This window comes from Palaemon carinicauda, chromosome 9, assembly GCF_036898095.1.
Source record: "Palaemon carinicauda isolate YSFRI2023 chromosome 9, ASM3689809v2, whole genome shotgun sequence".
Taxonomy (NCBI): domain Eukaryota; kingdom Metazoa; phylum Arthropoda; class Malacostraca; order Decapoda; family Palaemonidae; genus Palaemon; species Palaemon carinicauda.
This window is the reverse complement of record NC_090733.1, coordinates 116,146,402-116,163,941: the sequence shown is the minus strand read 5'-3', so window position 1 is coordinate 116,163,941 and position 17,540 is coordinate 116,146,402. Positions and strand designations below refer to the sequence as shown.

The following is a 17,540-nucleotide window of genomic DNA, read 5'->3' as shown; positions in this document are numbered from 1 at the left end:
GGAGATGAAGTAGTAAATGCATTGATTCAAAGAAATTGTTACCCGGACCAAATCCCAAATACTTGAGAGAATTGCTACATATTACGCAGCCAACAAATCGTGTCGACACGAGAATAGTTACAGATGGCTTCAAACTGTTGGAACCTAGATATATGTCTACTTTAGGCTCTAGAGCCTTTACATATGCGGCCCCAAGACTATACAACAAGCTCCCACGAAAAATTTGATGGAAGACATTAAGACTTTTAAGAGGAAACTGAATACTATTATTTAAGAAATCATACAACAGTGACGATTCAACAGTAAATGAACAATACGTGATCTGAAACGATAAATACTCTGAACGAACAAGGTAAAACGACAGCGGAGGTCCTGTAGAGAGTGGGGTTCTCCTGCTGTATGGGACCGGAAAAGCAGTCATCAAAGTAAAGTAAGATAAGTGTAGTACTGAAGAAAAACGCTGCAGGTGGGACTACACACTATGTGCTGAAATGTGATCCTGAAGTTCGGAGGGCTATTCATGATAATGGGACCAAAGTTATGTTACGATGGGGTACTTATAACATACGTGATAGGTACCACGTGATCACCTGCTACCACAGTCAGAATAGATATCTGGAAAAAGATTGTAGGTCTAAGAATGATGATAAAGTCTGCGGGAAATGTTCAGGAAAACATTCCACTAATGAGTGTAATTCGCAAATTTAAAAGTGTATTAACTGGACAAAGTTAAACAAACGAAATGGCCATATAGTGAATTCTAGAGATTCCAAAGCTTATAACATGGAATTGAAAAGACTAGCAGAAAATACTGATCATCGATACTAAGGACGTCATAAACTGTGGCTATGTAAATATACAATCTGTTGGTAATAAAACTATTCAAATTTGAAAATTGATAAACGGGAAATATTTGGACCTACTAACATTATCTGAAACATGGTTAAATAATTTTGATAAGGCTAAGATCACTGAAATTACACCCACCTCACATACCTTCTTTCACATTCCGAGAGAGGGTAGGTCTGGTGGGGGTGTCGAGCTCTTCATTCATAAAAGTTACTCAAATCTCAAAATGTTAAAAAAAAAAATAGTATAACAAGCTTTGAATATTCAGAAATAAACTTTACGCAGAACTGAAAAATATCCATTGTAACAGTTTACAAACCTCCGAGAACAAATGCCAGTACCTTCTTTGAAGAATTCAGTGAACTCATTGAGATGATTATCATGAAGGAAAAAGAATGAGTTATTTGTGGAGACTTCAATCTTTGGATGGATGACGCATCAAATTCTGATGCTTTAGCATTTAGTGAGTTATTGGAATCATATTAATCGGTAAATAATGTCGACTGTGCAACTACTTTACCTAAACGAACAAGATAAAATGACAGTGGAGGTTCTTATAGAGAGTAGGGTTCCCCTGCTGTATAGGACCGGAAAAAACAGCCGTCAAAGTAAAGTAAATAGTGTAAGAGATACTCTTATGATCAGGAACTTTATCAGATGTATGGGCCAGATTTCCTATTTATGTTTATTTGAATATCGTCCAAGTTTTAGGCTGTTTTTCTTTACATCCACAATAAACTCAGTTTTATTTTCATTTAATTTTAGTTGTTTGATTATCATTCATTGCCAACACAGGTAAGTATTTGATATAAAGTTTCAGCAATGTCCTCTATATCATTTATGGAGAAGTAAAATTGTGTTTGAACTTCACTTCATGCCTTGTAACCAATAGTATAGATAAAGAATAATATTGGTCCCAGTACACTTCCCTGAGGTACTCCTCTGTTTAATGGGTTATATGATGAACTAGAGCTTCCAGTCTGCACACAGTAATTCTGTCAACCAATTAGTCCTTTAGGTATTCACAAGCTTGATCTATACCGATGGACCGTAGATCATTTAGTAGCAGTTCACGCACAACTGCAGCAGAAGCAATACTAAAATCGAGTAATATTAAAATACCACACTTGTTTTCATACAAGGTGCGTCACAACCCCAACCCCCCTTTTTTTAAAGAAAAATAACTGTTAACTGTTAAACGGGGTTTTCACGAAAAGAGTTTGACTGTTAAACTCGGCATATGGATGGAAAATATCCATGTCAGTCATCTTTAAGTTATTAAGTTATTTTGTTTTTACAAGTTTTCCTACGACGGTCCATTTGCTAAAAAGTTAAAAACTATTTGTGGTTCAACATTTCAAAGGACATTTAATATATTCACGAGTATTAGTGTCAAAACCATTCTAATTTTAAACTTGATATTGTCAAGACTATATACTAAAGTGTCAAAATCAACTCATATTCCCTTCAATGGACAAGTGGTTTAAGTTTATTTTTATTGACTCTTGTCCATAGTCGTTTTCATAAAACGAATTTCCCCTTGTGTCTTTATTCTCGAGACAGAGTTAGATTGAAACACAAATTATTTGTGGCCAAAAGCATGAAAGTCCCGTGTGTTAGTAATAATATCATAGGAAGCCTTTTGTTAAAAAATGTCTTAATCGGTTAATATGGCAATAGTCAAGAATAAGTGCAATAGAGTGAGAATCAACTCAATTCTCTTGATGAAATATTTCTTGTAGAGAGTGATATATATATATATATATATATATATATATATATATATATATATATATATATACATATATATACATATATATATATATATATATATATATATATATATATATACAGTATATATATATATATATATATATATATATGTATATATATATATATATATATATATATATATATATATATATATATATATATATATATATATATATATATATATATATATATATATATACAGTACACACACACACACACACACACACACACACACATATATATATATATATATATATATATATATATATATATATACAGTATATATAGATATATATATATATATATATATATATATATATATATATATATATATATATATATATAAAGTATATATATATACATATATATATATATATATATATATATATATATATATATATATATATGCAGTATATATATATATATATATATATATATATATATATATATATATATATTTACATATATATATGTATATATTATATAAAATATATATATATATATATATATATATATATATATATATATATATATATATATATGTATATATTATATATATATATATATATATATATATATATATATATGTATATTATATATATATATATATATATATATATATATATATATATATATATATATGTATATTATATATATATATATATATATATATATATATTATATATATATATATATATATATATATATATATATATATATATATATAAATTTTGTCAACATATATATATATATATATATATATATATATATGTATATATATATATATATATATATATATATATATATATATATATATATATATATATATATATATATAAATTTTGTCAACCTACCGAAGATAATGTACAAGAAAATCTTCATCTGATGAGACATAAGACATAAGTCTAAATATCTATATCATGAAGAATTTCTCCATTGGAGAGAGATCCAGTACAAGTGAATCTTCATCAAATGAGAGAGAGAGAGAGAGAGAGAGAGAGAGAGAGAGAGAGAGAGAGAGAGAGAGAGAGAGAGAGAGAGAGAGAGAGAGAGAGAGAGAGAGAGAGAGAGAGAGAGAGAGAGAATAATCAATGGGTGACATGTTTTTCCAACCTTTCAAGAGCTAAAATAAGTCACTTCCGTTTCAGATAAAACCACGGACTATGAAATATTCGCTTTTTTAAATTTTGAAAAGGGATCCTATGATGAGAAAAATCGGACAAAGTGGAATGGTTTAGAAAAAAATACAAAATTCAAAAGTTAAAAATGGATTATTGGTAGTCTGACTTCTGTAAATATTAAGTGCGACAAAGTGAGCTTATTGCCTATGGACTTGTATCTTTTTAGTTTCATCTTTTTTAAACAGAAATATGAAAAATTCATACTTTTAAGTTTGCATTATTTATCTGTTTCTGTGTTTTTATACTCGATTGAATAAATTTGCGAGCAATTCGTTTTAATAATGACGGTAATATGTGACTGACTAATGTATATATTGGTGTGCTACTGTCTTAAGCACACATTTGAGTATGAGTTGTTTTCAGATGTATTTAGATGGTTTATTGAACACATCTTGGTGGTTTTTTAAGTTTTATTGTATATAAACAACTGAGTTAAACATCTCCATCACTGGAGGAAGCTGTGTTGGTCCACATGACCAATTCTGGTGAAGTTTAGACAAGAACTGAACAAATTACTGATATCCCAAAAATCGTACACTTGCTTTAATTTGGATAAGTGACGGAATCGGAAGACACCTGCATCCGGTGACGTCACAAACTTTCACACGAAGAGTTAATGTGTTGACACTAAGAAAGAATGACAACTCAGCATCTTACATCCTGTACACAATTTGAGTTGACCATAGCAAATCTCACGGCCAGCTCTTCCAACCAACATGACATATTACGTCATTTGTTTTAAACATGTAATATTACTATTCTAATCATTACATATGCTCGGCCAGCTATCTCAATTTTTTTTACAAAAATTTAACAACAAGCCGAAACATGGTTATTAGGTGTGACTGGACATACGTATCATTCATTGTCCAAAACTAGCTATATCCAACTGAGGACGAATGTCCAAACAGGCACACCAAAATTAATAACAATAGTGCAAAAAAAGATATTACCAAAGCAAAAAGAAAAATGCATGATAAAACCAAGATCATACATATGGTACATTGCTAGCAAATGATTACATGGTACCAAAAAACAAAACAAATTCTGACTTACAAATGATTCGGTAACTTGATAAAGAATAATTGTTACCTTTGTCAGAAACAAGATACTCAACATTCAGTGCACAAATACGAATTCCTGGTACGTACACGTACCACGGTTTCGTACATATATATATATTTATATATAGGGCTGATACATTTTATTAGATGCCCATAGATTCTGTTATATATCTTATATATTTTTCTTTTTTTTTTTTTTTTTTCTCTTTTCTTTTTTAACATTCCGGCTTATATATTTTTTATTAGATGCCGAGAGAAAAAATGATTTATATCCTTTTTTATTTTATTTATTTTTTTAAATGTTATTTTAAATGTATTTTTAACAATGCAAATGTAGAGAATTTCTTTAATTACATATTACTAGCGTACTAATCAGCTTTTCATACAAACATCAATCCGACAAATTACTCCCTTAGCGAATGAGGTGGCCACTCATACAGCTTTGAACTGGATTAAATAGGGGGTATTGTCAGGGCTATGCAACTCATTCCTTTGTAGCTGCTTGCTGTGCCGTAACCTACGCCAAACAAGGATGTTCACGGCGATAAATATCATCACCGTGAAACACAAACTAGCCAGTATTATGGGGTGAAGAATCTCTTTGTAAGTCGGCGACAGGTGGTCCTTTTCGGTAAGTTTCATTAAGTGTTTCGCCACACTTCCTTTATAGGGGAGAGGAAGTGCGGGCGTTGTAGAGGTCCACGTGAAATTCGCGAAGTAAGCACGTTCTCTGATGATTGTCCGTAGGCCAGTCACCATGGAATTCGGGGAAGTCCCGATACAGCCATCTGCTGCGACGAAGATGTGGTTGTGGGATGTGGATCCGTCAGGGCATGATATATTGAAGCCGTCCTTGTCGTATCGTATCCACGAGCCATTATTTAGTCTGCAATTGAATTCTTTATTGTCAAAGGGATAAAGCTTATCCAGACAATTTTCACTTGTATGGGAGAGAGCACCGTCTAGCACTATACCTAACTCGCATGAATCCATCAAGTTTTTACGGAATTCAAATGAGTCAGCTGTACATATTTTTCTATCCATTGCGTCTGAACAGTGAGTTAATTGATTTAAGTCTTTAATGACCGTATATGTTTCCTTGTCTGGGGAAATCAATACGTGTCCTGTCAAACTGGATATTACTGGATTTGAGTGATTCGTCATGAAAGTCGGAAATGGTGATATCCTGTAAGATTGCCAGGCATCAGAAGAATCAAAGGGAATTGTAATCCTAATCTTGTTATTATCTACGTTTACTGTAATTAGGCTGTAATAAAATTCTAACCTATGTTCGTCTAACAAAGGAACATAGCCTAGTTTATCCCTAGTGTTCTCCAGAACTAATTTTAAGTAACGTATAGGCAACAAATGGGGCGACAATACACCTTTAGTTGCTAACGTGATAGCTTCTACATAATCCTTGGATTTCTCAATGAAATGTGCAATTCTGTTATGTATGTGATCTATCTTTGAATCATAATACGTTAATGTTGCTAACAAATCCTGTACTTCCATAATTTGAACGATATTATCTGAATGTTCATTTAACAAATCCATAATTTTATTGATTGAAGCTAACTGATCCCTTAGTTCTGACATAATCAATTCATCTTTATGAGTCAAGAACTCAATTTTCTTATTTTGATTACTAATTTTAAGACGATTGGAAAGTCCTAAACCTAAACTTGCAACAGACCCAAAGATGCTTAATGCAGCATAAATGAACGGATTCCGTCTTTCTTTTTGTTCGTGTCCTACAGTCCACATCAAAAGGTCATAAGCCAAAGATCCTGTCTCTCCAGTCTTATTCTTTAAGTCATCAGATAGCATCTCTGCAATTTTTAATGTTGAGCTAAGCAAACTCTTAGTAGTCAAACGAAAATGTCTCCTATGCAACTCATCCAATGATGCAGAAAACCTTGAAATGGCGGTTCTTAAGCTAGTGACATCATTCTCTTGAAGAAAAATTGCTTGCATATGCACTTCGACAATTACGTTGGTTGATGTAATAAAAATGTCTTCTTGTCTTTCAACTATATTTCCATATTTAAAATATATATTCTTAGTCTTAGAACTCATCCCATACGAAAAAAATGTCTGAGCGAACAATATCACTCCCAACAACAAAAAATTCATCTTGGAAACCTGTAACGAGAAAAAACATATGTAATTACTCCTGTATTAAAAAGAAAACTTTTAAATTGAAATTAAAATTTTTCCTCACTTCTTTTTAATTTCTTATGTGAGACAATGGTACTATTCTCTCATCCGTGGGTTGGGCTACATTTTGAATTCTAAACCTATTGGCCGTTAATATTTCCAAAATGTTAAATGGGCCTTCAAACTTAGGTGTTAGTTTATAGTTGAGCCCTTTTCTGACATTGATTTGAATATAGATGTTATCACCCACGGTATATGTTTTAGTTGGTTTCGCTATTTTATCATGATTCCTTTTCATTATGATTTGTGATTCTTCTAAATTCTTTCGAAGGATATCATATCGACTTATACTTGCATTTATACATTCTTTTAAAGGATTTGATAGATTAGTTGTAGGCGTTAATACATGGAAAGGTGTTCTAACTGGGGTACCATACAATGCTTCATGCGGTGACATTTTAATTGATATATGATATGAATGATTCAGAGTACTCAGTGCCGCCGGTATTGCAATATCCCAGTTGGGGTCTGATCCCCCTAGTGTTACCCTTAATATATTTAATATCTTCCTATTTGCTCTTTCCACTAGCCCATTCGACTCTGGGTGATATATCATGGTATTGATCTTCTTTATTTTGAGGAATTCACACAATGAGGTAAGAAAGTGATTATTAAATTCACCACCCGAGTCTGAGATTATCATGTGTGGAATTCCATGTTTACAAATGTAACACTCGTAAAACTTCCTAGCGCATTCAATCGCAGTTTTAGTTTTAAGCGCTATTAGTTCTGTATATCGAGTTAAAGCATCTATAATTACTAAGAGGTGCTTATTCCCTCTGTCTGACTCGTAAAATCCTGTTAACAAATCTAAATGTATTCTTTCAAAGGGTTGATTGGGAACAGGATAAGTTCCTAAGCTAACAGGTGTTTTCGTATGCCCTTTGTTTTCCTGACATGTGCGACAATTAGCTATGTGTCTTTTTATATCTGTAAGCATTGTATGCCAATAAAACAATGATTTGGCTTTCTGTGACATTAATGAGAACCCAGGGTGTCCATGTAATGGATTTGAATGCAACCAATTCAGGACAGTGGAAACAAGTGAGTTTGGTACTACTACCTGGTCGTTAGTTACATGTGGTGTATTGCGGGTTTTCCTTGTCACAGTCCTACACAGAATATTATCTTTGATTACATAATTCTGCTGCTTATACTTTATATATTCTTTTTCTTTATGATTGCCTTTCAAAGCATTTATAATTGTTTCTATTTTCTGATCTTTTCTTTGCTCAGTCTGTAACAATTCAGCACTCCAGCCTAAATCTTCTTGTTCAGATATTGTTTTTACAATAGGCATGGATGTTGATATATCTATTAATTCAGCTAAAGACTCCGTACAAGATGACACGGGGTTGCGTGATAATGCATCCGCAATGATATTTGCTTTCCCAGGTAAATACCCGATTCTTGCGCCAAAATCTTGAATGATTAAATGCCACCGAGTTCGTTTAGGGCTGTGATTGAAGCCTTTAAAGAACTCTGTTAGTGGTTTATGGTCAGTAAGAACCTTAACGGGATAACCGTAAATTATGAACTTAAAATGCACTAGCGAATTAACAATAGCTAGTCCTTCCTTGTCTATTACTGCATATTTACTTTCGGAAGTTCTCAATTTTCGAGAATAGAAAGCTATCGGGAAAAACTGTTTATCATATTGCTGAAGCAATACCCCTCCCACTCCTAAGTCTGAGGCGTCTGTTGCAATGAAGAATTCCTTACCGAAGTCAGGAAATTTTAAGATAGGAGAACTACACAGTTCATCTTTCAAAGTATTAAACGCCTGTTGATGTTGCTCAGACCATATGAAATCTACGCCCTTCTTCGTAAGATCAGTTAAAGGAGCGGCTATTATTGAATAGTTGCGTATAAAACGCCTGTAATATCCACTACAACCCAGAAATTGCTGTATTCCCTTGACATTAGTAGGTATGGGAAAATTACGTATAGCCGACACCTTATCATGGACTACTTTAAGACCTTGGCTTGACACCATGAAACCCAAATATACTAATTCTGTTTTGAAAAATTCACACTTACTAATCTTTACCCTTAAGTTATGTTGTCTTAATCTCTGTAGTACTAGTTCTAACTTACGTAGATGTTCTTCTAAGGTGTTGGAAAAGATTACAAGATCATCCATATAGGCATGCAATATATCCCCTAACAAGTCTCCAAACACTATGTTAATCATTCTTGTAAATGTTATAGGAGCACAACGTAAACCAAAAGGCATCCGTAAAAATTCATAATGTCCCCTGGCTGTGCTGAAGGCTGTGTATGGGATACTATCTTCTTCTAATGATATCTGGTGAAAGCCTTTAAGTAAGTCCAAACTGGTAAAATATTTATTCTGACCTAACAAAGACAAAATATCGTCAGTACATGGCACTGGGAATCGATCAGGGATCGTTTCCTCGTTTAGACGACGAAAGTCGACACAGATACGCCATGTTCGATCTTTTTTCGGTACAACTATTAAAGGAAAATTATAAGGGCTATTTGATTTTCTAATGACTCCTTCCTCTAACATTTTACCTACTTCATCATTTATTTCATTCTGGAATTTCATAGGGAGTCTGTACGAGGGTACATATATAATTTTCTGTTTGTCTTTTAACCTTATTTGATGCTCGATCACATCTGTTTTCCCTAAGGATCCATCCGTAGTGGAAAAGACATCTGTATATTTATTTAAAAGTTCAAAAATTTTCTGCTGAATTTCTTCGTCTTGAATGTCCTTACTGATTTTATTTTTAATAGATCGTAAAAGGGATTCATCCGCAACTGATTGAGAGTGATTGATTTCAGCAACGGTAAGAATACGATGTTTATAAACTTCTACATCCAAGATATGTTGATTTTTGTGAATTACTAAAGTGTTATTTAAATGATTACAGACTTCGATATTACATTGCTGATGTGAGCCTACTGTATAAATAGCTTGTGTGACAGACAATCCGTTGGTTTTCAAAGTATCGGAAAGGATTAATATTTCAGATCCCGGTAGTGTTTTCTTTATTTGCACTATTAAATTCGAAGGTATGTTTGGTTCGATATATTGCGTGCAAGATGATATTACGGGTGAACGAGAATTCTGCTGGGTCGCGTGTATTATTTCTTTATTAGTGAGACAAGTTATTGGTTCTTCAACGTACGTTACGGTTACATTTGTCGTCTCCTTATTATCCAAAACAGACTTTAAAGTATTAGAAGACTTATAGAATTTCCCTTTGATATACACGCCGTGCTTTGCAGGAGCTAAGATAATGTTTTGATTTCCCATAGATGGGTATCCTATAATTACAGCTGGATACATATTAATGTTTTTCACAACAACAAATGTATCGGCAAACGTGCGATTACCGACTCTGAACTGAATATGAGTTATGCCTATGACGTTTAATTCATTATTTCCTATACCTGAAAGTCTGATTCCTGATTTTTCAATCGGAAAGTTCGAAAACAACAAATGATGCGTCTTCAAATCCATAATATTACGTGGACTACCAGAGTCAAAAAATAACGTAAAGGATTTGTGTTCTAAATTTACAGCATATAAGGTTGGCCGTAACTCATTTTGGCTTATTATTGTATGAATTCGTTGCAAATCTACGGGAGCATGCACTGTTTTACTTAATTCGGCCGTGTGTTTCATAGGAAAATCTATTGTCTCACATTTATCTGATAAAACATTAAATTGATTATTCAATACTATTGATGTTGACATAAATGACCTTGACCCAACATCACTCTCTTCCCCTCTAGAGTTAACTATGTGGTATTTGCTTTGTTCTGCACATTCTGAAAATTAGGCTGACTTTGCGAGGTCTGGTTTGACGGCCCAGGCTCAGCGATATTTGAAGAAGTGTTTGTTTGTTTCGGACTCTGAACTGCATTGACATTTTGTTGTTTCTTCTTATTGTTAAAATGAGGATTTTTCTTTTTATTTCCATATGGAACTGACTGTGGAATTGACTGTGTATTTCTAGGATATTGTTGTGTCTTACGCGCGTAACATTGACTATAAGAATGTGATCCTGTGTTGTGAACTGAACAAAATTTCGTTCTACAGTCTGCGCTTATGTGACCTTGACGTTTGCAGTTGTAACACGTCACTCCCGCTACTGGATTATTAATTACGTTCACTGTTTGTGGTTTTGTTTCATTCTTAGCAAAAACTTGAGTTAACACGGGATCGAGATCTGGACACTTGGACATGTGCTTCTTTATCTGTTTATAGACATCCAATTCCGTACTTGCAGGCATTAACTTCTTATCAAAGCACCGCACTAAAGCTTCAGGCAACATAAGTGTCATGCAAGTTAAATACATTAATCGTAAAAAATCTTTCACGGAGATATTATCGTTAGTAACCCAAGTGGAATTACCTAAAATGTCCTGATATTCGTTAAGCCTATCAGCTATGAGAGCTGCTCTCTCAACAACATTAAGCCGATTCATAGTGGCTTGATTAAGTGTATTTCGTAACGTTAACACGACATCCAAAGCTTCTTCACCCCCATAGATCGCGCGTAACCTAACTTTGAAATCATCCCATGTAACTGCTTCCTGAAATGAAACACCTCTTAAATACGCACTCGCATCCCCCTTAGAAAAATCTATAAAACTTTTAGCTTCTTGTAATTGTACAAAAGGATCTACGATTTGTTTGGCATTTAAATGGGCATCAACGGATGAAATCCATGACTCCACATTTTGTGGCAAGAACCCGTTGACACGGCCTTGAAAAGGAAGGATTGCTGACCTGGCATTTACAAGCGTCACAATTGGAGGAGGATTAGCCTGGCCTACACCACTAGGTCCAGGGGTAGGGCTGACAGGAGGAGCCATGACTGCTGTATTCTTTTTTTTTCTATCTCTTTGACCCCTTTCAATCCTATCAAAATATCTATATGAGTACAGACGCCCACTGCGTAAACGCATATGTATAATAAAATTCCCCCAACAATGTTACTAATCCCAATACATTTCCCCCCAAGAGTTTATGAAAGAAAAAGGAATTAGCACAAAGAAAGAAAAATTCTAAATGAGAATTCGGAGTTTCTTATAACAAAGTTTAGGAATTCACTCACCCCAGTAATATTTGACTAACGACTTGTGACAACTACACTTCACTGCACAAACTGAAATGAATACAAAATCTTTGTACTTAGCTTTATATGTAGTCGAGTCGTCTCTCTCTCTCTCTCTCTTGATGTTTTGTTAGCGATGTCTCGTTCTAGTTTCTTGTAGAATGTAGGTCTTCCTGGATATGTTTTGCAATAGTTGAATGCCAGTCCTTGGGTTTCCTAGGATGTTGATTGAAGATTCTATTTGTATACTAACATATGTTGGTGTTAGCATTTTCGTTGGACTCAGTCAAAATTGTAGATATTTGTAGATAGTTCTGAGTTCTTGAAGATCTTTATCAGGTATTACAGCTTTTATGTTGAAGTCTTGAAGATATATCTCTGGTTTTACAGCTATTTATTTTTGAAGTCTTGAAGATATTTCTCTAATTCTTAGAGTATAACCGCTGTCTTTGAGTTTAAGCGCTGCCACCATTTATTGGTGTGCTACTGTCTTAAGCACACATTTGAGTATGAGTTGTTTTCAGATGTATTTAGATGGTTTATTGAACACATCTTGGTGGTTTTTTAAGTTTTATTGTATATAAACAACTGAGTTAAACATCTCCATCACTGGAGGAAGCTGTGTTGGTCCACATGACCAATTCTGGTGAAGTTTAGACAAGAACTGAACAAATTACTGATATCCCAAAAATCGTACACTTGCTTTAATTTGGATAAGTGACGGAATCGGAAGACACCTGCATCCGGTGACGTCACAAACTTTCACACGAAGAGTTAATGTGTTGACACTAAGAAAGAATGACAACTCAGCATCTTACATCCTGTACACAATTTGAGTTGACCATAGCAAATCTCACGGCCAGCTCTTCCAACCAACATGACATATTACGTCATTTGTTTTAAACATGTAATATTACTATTCTAATCATTACATATATACAGTAGATGTAGATGATTGATTTATCAATTATATTGTAATAACTAACATAGAAGATTTAAATATCTATATTATAAATGTATTTTTGTATAAAATTAAAATATATGTATTTAAATCTTCTTAATAAAAGTAGAAAAGCAAATAACATTTTATGTCCCTACATCGGCTACTATGCAATTTTGTTGTCTGTTTTCCTCATATTTATTATGAATATTTTAATTAAGTTGAAGGAAAAAAATCTTATATTGACTTGGGTTCCGTCATACTAACTGACTAGTCGGCTATTTCATTCTCATATACTTCCGAATGTTGTTTGATCTCTCTCTCTCTCTCTCTCTCTCTCTCTCTCTCTCTCTCTCTCTCTCTCTTGATATGAACTATGCCAGGTACATGTTATTTTGCCAAAAAATTGCAGAATCACACAAAATCGACATACAATTAAAACACATTCTTTCTCTCTCTCTCTCTCTCTCTCTCTCTCTCTCTCTCTCTCTCTCTCTCTCTCTCTCTCTCTCTTGATATGAACTATACCCGGTACATGATGTTATTTTGCCAAAAAATTGCAGAATCAAATCGACATACAATTAAAACACATTCTCTATAATCAGAGAATATGTGTATCCATACTATAAATAAATAATCTGATTCACTAAACTATTGTTGAAATATGAATTCTAAGATCGAGAAGCTTATAAAAAGAATAATAAAAAGCGATTACCACTTACATAAATCCAGCGACACACACACACACACACACACACACACACACATATATATATATATATATATATATATATATATATATATATATATATATATATATATATATATATATATATATATATGTACAGTATATATATTAAACATACGTCTATTTTACACATATATGTAATAGACCTAGAGAGTTAAACTATCAGTAAAACGAACGTCTAGTAGTTATAAGAAGGGAGTCGATGATCCTGTGATAATAGCCTTTATTCTTGCCTGCCGTAAAGTTGTCTTTTAAGAAATGGCCCAAGCGAGTAATAGTTACACTGTTATAGGTACTGACTTTCTTTCTTTAGAGTCCTTGACTTGTCATAGCGAAGCTTTCTAATGCTTCCTTTGCCGAATTCTGAATAGTGGTGGGGTTGGTGGTAACGGGTAAGCAAGATACCGGGAGGTTTGCGTAGTTGGTTAGTAAAAAGTTGAGTTACCCTTTATTTTTATATAGTTTAGTGTTTGAGGTCTGTTGATATGTAATTTATTTCTGTACTCGTTCAATGTATTTCAAATACCTATGTCTTAACATATTGGTTTATAAGTTATTTCTGTGTATACTGTGTTTTTTTTTTACTTCATGTTTCAACATCCCGTTTTATCTTTGCTTTCAGGAAAGAAAAATCTGGGATTTCCTTTTTACCTGCGATTTTCAATGTTATGATCTGGATGGATATCTTAATTGATTAGACCTGTTGTTACCTGTATTATTCTCGCGTACACACACCCCTGACAGTAATTACAGAAAGTGACAGCCTGGTGACAACACTGGATTCCGGTGAAGTATTTTTCAGTCTGGATTATTAGGCAAGTATTGTTTTGTTAGTTTTTTTAATCTATCCAAAGCAAGCTAGTCCTCCCCAATTAGGGGCGGCGCCCCTAATTGTGGGAGGACGTTCCTTATAGCACATGGTAGACCTGAGAGGTCTACCGTGCGCTGTAAGGAGGCTTGCTTTTTAACCCTTTTGTCTAATATCGGTGAGTGTTCAACTGTTTCGTAATTTATTTAGGTTTTGCAGTTTATTCAAAGCCTGTTGACCACAGATTTAAAGTAAAGTAGTTTTAATTTAGCTTTTTTTGTATTCTATTTCCCACATTTTAAGATTGTTGATAATCTTATTCTATGTTTAAAGTACATGGATTTATGCTCTTGGACGAAATTAGTTATGTTTTACTGTTACTATTTACTTAGTACTACAGGCTTCAGATATCAAGTCATATATGCAGGGATGCCTAACTTTAAAAAAAAAAAACTTCTGATAATTAAAACTTTTCAGATTGGATGGTGCGACTACAGGGAAAATTTTGACAATCAAATTTTTTACTTCAACTTCTACTGTACCTATGACGTTTTATTGGTTGAAGATTTTTTTTGGAAACCGGGCAGGATATGCTACAGTAACTTTAATATTACTGGAAATCCTATAGAATTTGGATAAAGCTGTCGACTGGAACTTTTTATAAAAAGTTTGTACTGGAAGATTTGGTGAACTAAAATTAAGTTCCAGTAAATAGGTTGTTGGTGAGTTATATTGGAAAATAGTTTAATTTGCTTATGGTTTTGTTGGAATTTATTCATTAATTTTGATAAGATTAACAAAATGTTTTCTTTATTTTTGGTAATTCTTGCCAAAATCTTAACAAGTTGGCCATTGAATTCATTGTAATATGATAGATGAGCATTTTTGTTGATTGAAATAAATTCGGTTGATATTTAATTGGGTGTTTGAACATCTACTTTTTATGAAGGCTTAGTTGTATAATCTATAATAAATTTCTACCTTTACTACGTGGTTGTCCTATTTGGTTTATCTTTAACGTGATACATAAATACAGTATATATATTGTAACTGGAACTGGAACGATAGCGTTTTGTGTGTGTGTGTGTGTGTGTGTGGGGGGGGGGGGGGGGGGGGTAGAGACTGGGTGCGGTGTTAGTCCTGAAATTCAATTTTCTTCCAAACGAAACTCCGGCCTTTAAAAGGCGACTTGGCTTTGTAATAAGGGAAACCGCATGGTGACCCCTCAAAATACGCATGAGAACAGGTATATGGAAACAAACTATATTTTCATTGCCTTCACTTTTGATTATTGCACATGAGAAGCCTTTCTTGTTTGTTAACCAATTATTCACTAATTTTAAAGTAAATGATTTTTGGCAGTACGCAGAAACCTGAACCATGCTACTTTTTGTCTATTAAGCATGTATTTTAGTGGAGCTTTAATATACTAGCTAAAATCCTTTCAAGTTTGTATCAAAAGCTTGTGTAACGATATGACTCTTGGAAATACTTTATTAGGGGACGCAGTTTGATATATTTAACGGAAATCCTTTCTGATATTGTTGAGGGAAGTAATGAACAGTCGGTGTTGGCCGAAACTTAAGATAGTCAATCAGTGTTGTTGAGAGATTGGCCAGACTTAATATTTTTGTAATGAGCTTCATATTTTGGCGCTCAATTACAGGGCAAAGGATGAATTTTATGTAGAGGGTATAGTCTTAGGATTGTATCGCCCGCAAATGCAAACTTGTACTGGGGAAAAAAAAGAAAAAAAAAATTCAACGTTAAGTCTGTAATTTTAAGCTTTATTCGCTATTCTTCGTTCATTCTTTTGGAAGAACTTACAACTGCGGGTTGATAACCAAACGAGCCATTGTGAAGTTTCGCTGTACTGAAATTTTAAATATAAACACAACATTTTTGCTCGCATGGTGTTCAGCAAATAGCAGAGCCAGTTTTAATATTTTTTTTTTTTTGCATTTCAAGGACTCTAATGTGATTTTAAATAAAATTTTAAATTTTTCTGTAAACGCTTTAACATTAACCAAGTTGAAAGCTAATTAAATAGTAGAAACTTATCTAAACATTAAGTGCCAATACTGAAACTTGGTAGTGAAGATTACTTTGAAATCTTTGATTTTTCTATATATATGGAGGTTTTCTTTGGCAATACAAAACGTTAAGGTAAGATTTCATACCTGGGGAAAAAATCCAATTCCAGGATCGTGAAAATGTTTGAGGCTAACAGTTACATTAGATATGAAAAGACCACTAAAGAGTTATATGGGCAGCTATTTCTGCAGTTTAAGAATTTTAAGGGTTTCAAAACTGATGCCTTTTGTCATGTTGTCAAGAAAATGTAATAGAATATTCTAAGATTTTAAAAATTCTGAAAAAATATAAGCATTTTTTTTCATTTTTCAACGATGTAGATAGTTTTAAAAGATCGTTCTTTATTGTAAGGAACTAGCTTCTTTCCTATTGCAGGGAGCGTTTAACCATACAGCTAATTTTGATTGTAAAAAAATAACGGCCATTGCTTAATCTTTATATTAAGAGAGGACACACTAGCACATATATCTATATATGTATATGTGTGTGTGTGTATATGTATATCAGGACTAATATTCTAGAAGTTTTGTAATACATCGATAACGACGACATTTTCAATTTAATACTGTAGTCAATTATAACAGCCCCATGCACCCTATCTTCCCTGGTATAAGTTTGTATTAATGTCATGTAAATATCGGTATCATTCGAGTTTGTTTCTTAGTGTTCTGTTGGTGTGCATACTTCTTTTGCTAATCTAACCATTTTTCTTCAATTTGCTGATTGTATTTAGATACCACTTTTTTTTAAGGGTATTAAACTATATC

General features: G+C 33.2%; 2 long non-coding RNA genes across 2 annotated transcripts; one reads left to right on the top strand and one right to left on the bottom strand.

Moving 5' to 3' along the window:
• Positions 1-5,462: 5,462 nt before the first annotated feature.
• On the bottom strand, positions 5,463-12,245 carry LOC137646844 (uncharacterized). The gene is made up of 2 exons (XR_011045478.1): positions 12,184-12,245; positions 5,463-5,753 (listed from the first exon to the last, which is right to left on the bottom strand). It is a non-coding gene; the product is annotated as an uncharacterized lncRNA (long non-coding RNA).
• A 1,972-nt stretch (positions 12,246-14,217) lies between these two features.
• LOC137646843 (uncharacterized) lies at positions 14,218-15,736 on the top strand. Its single transcript, XR_011045477.1, has 3 exons — positions 14,218-14,295; positions 14,494-14,686; positions 15,157-15,736. It is a non-coding gene; the product is annotated as an uncharacterized lncRNA (long non-coding RNA).
• The last annotated feature ends 1,804 nt before the right edge of the window (positions 15,737-17,540 follow it).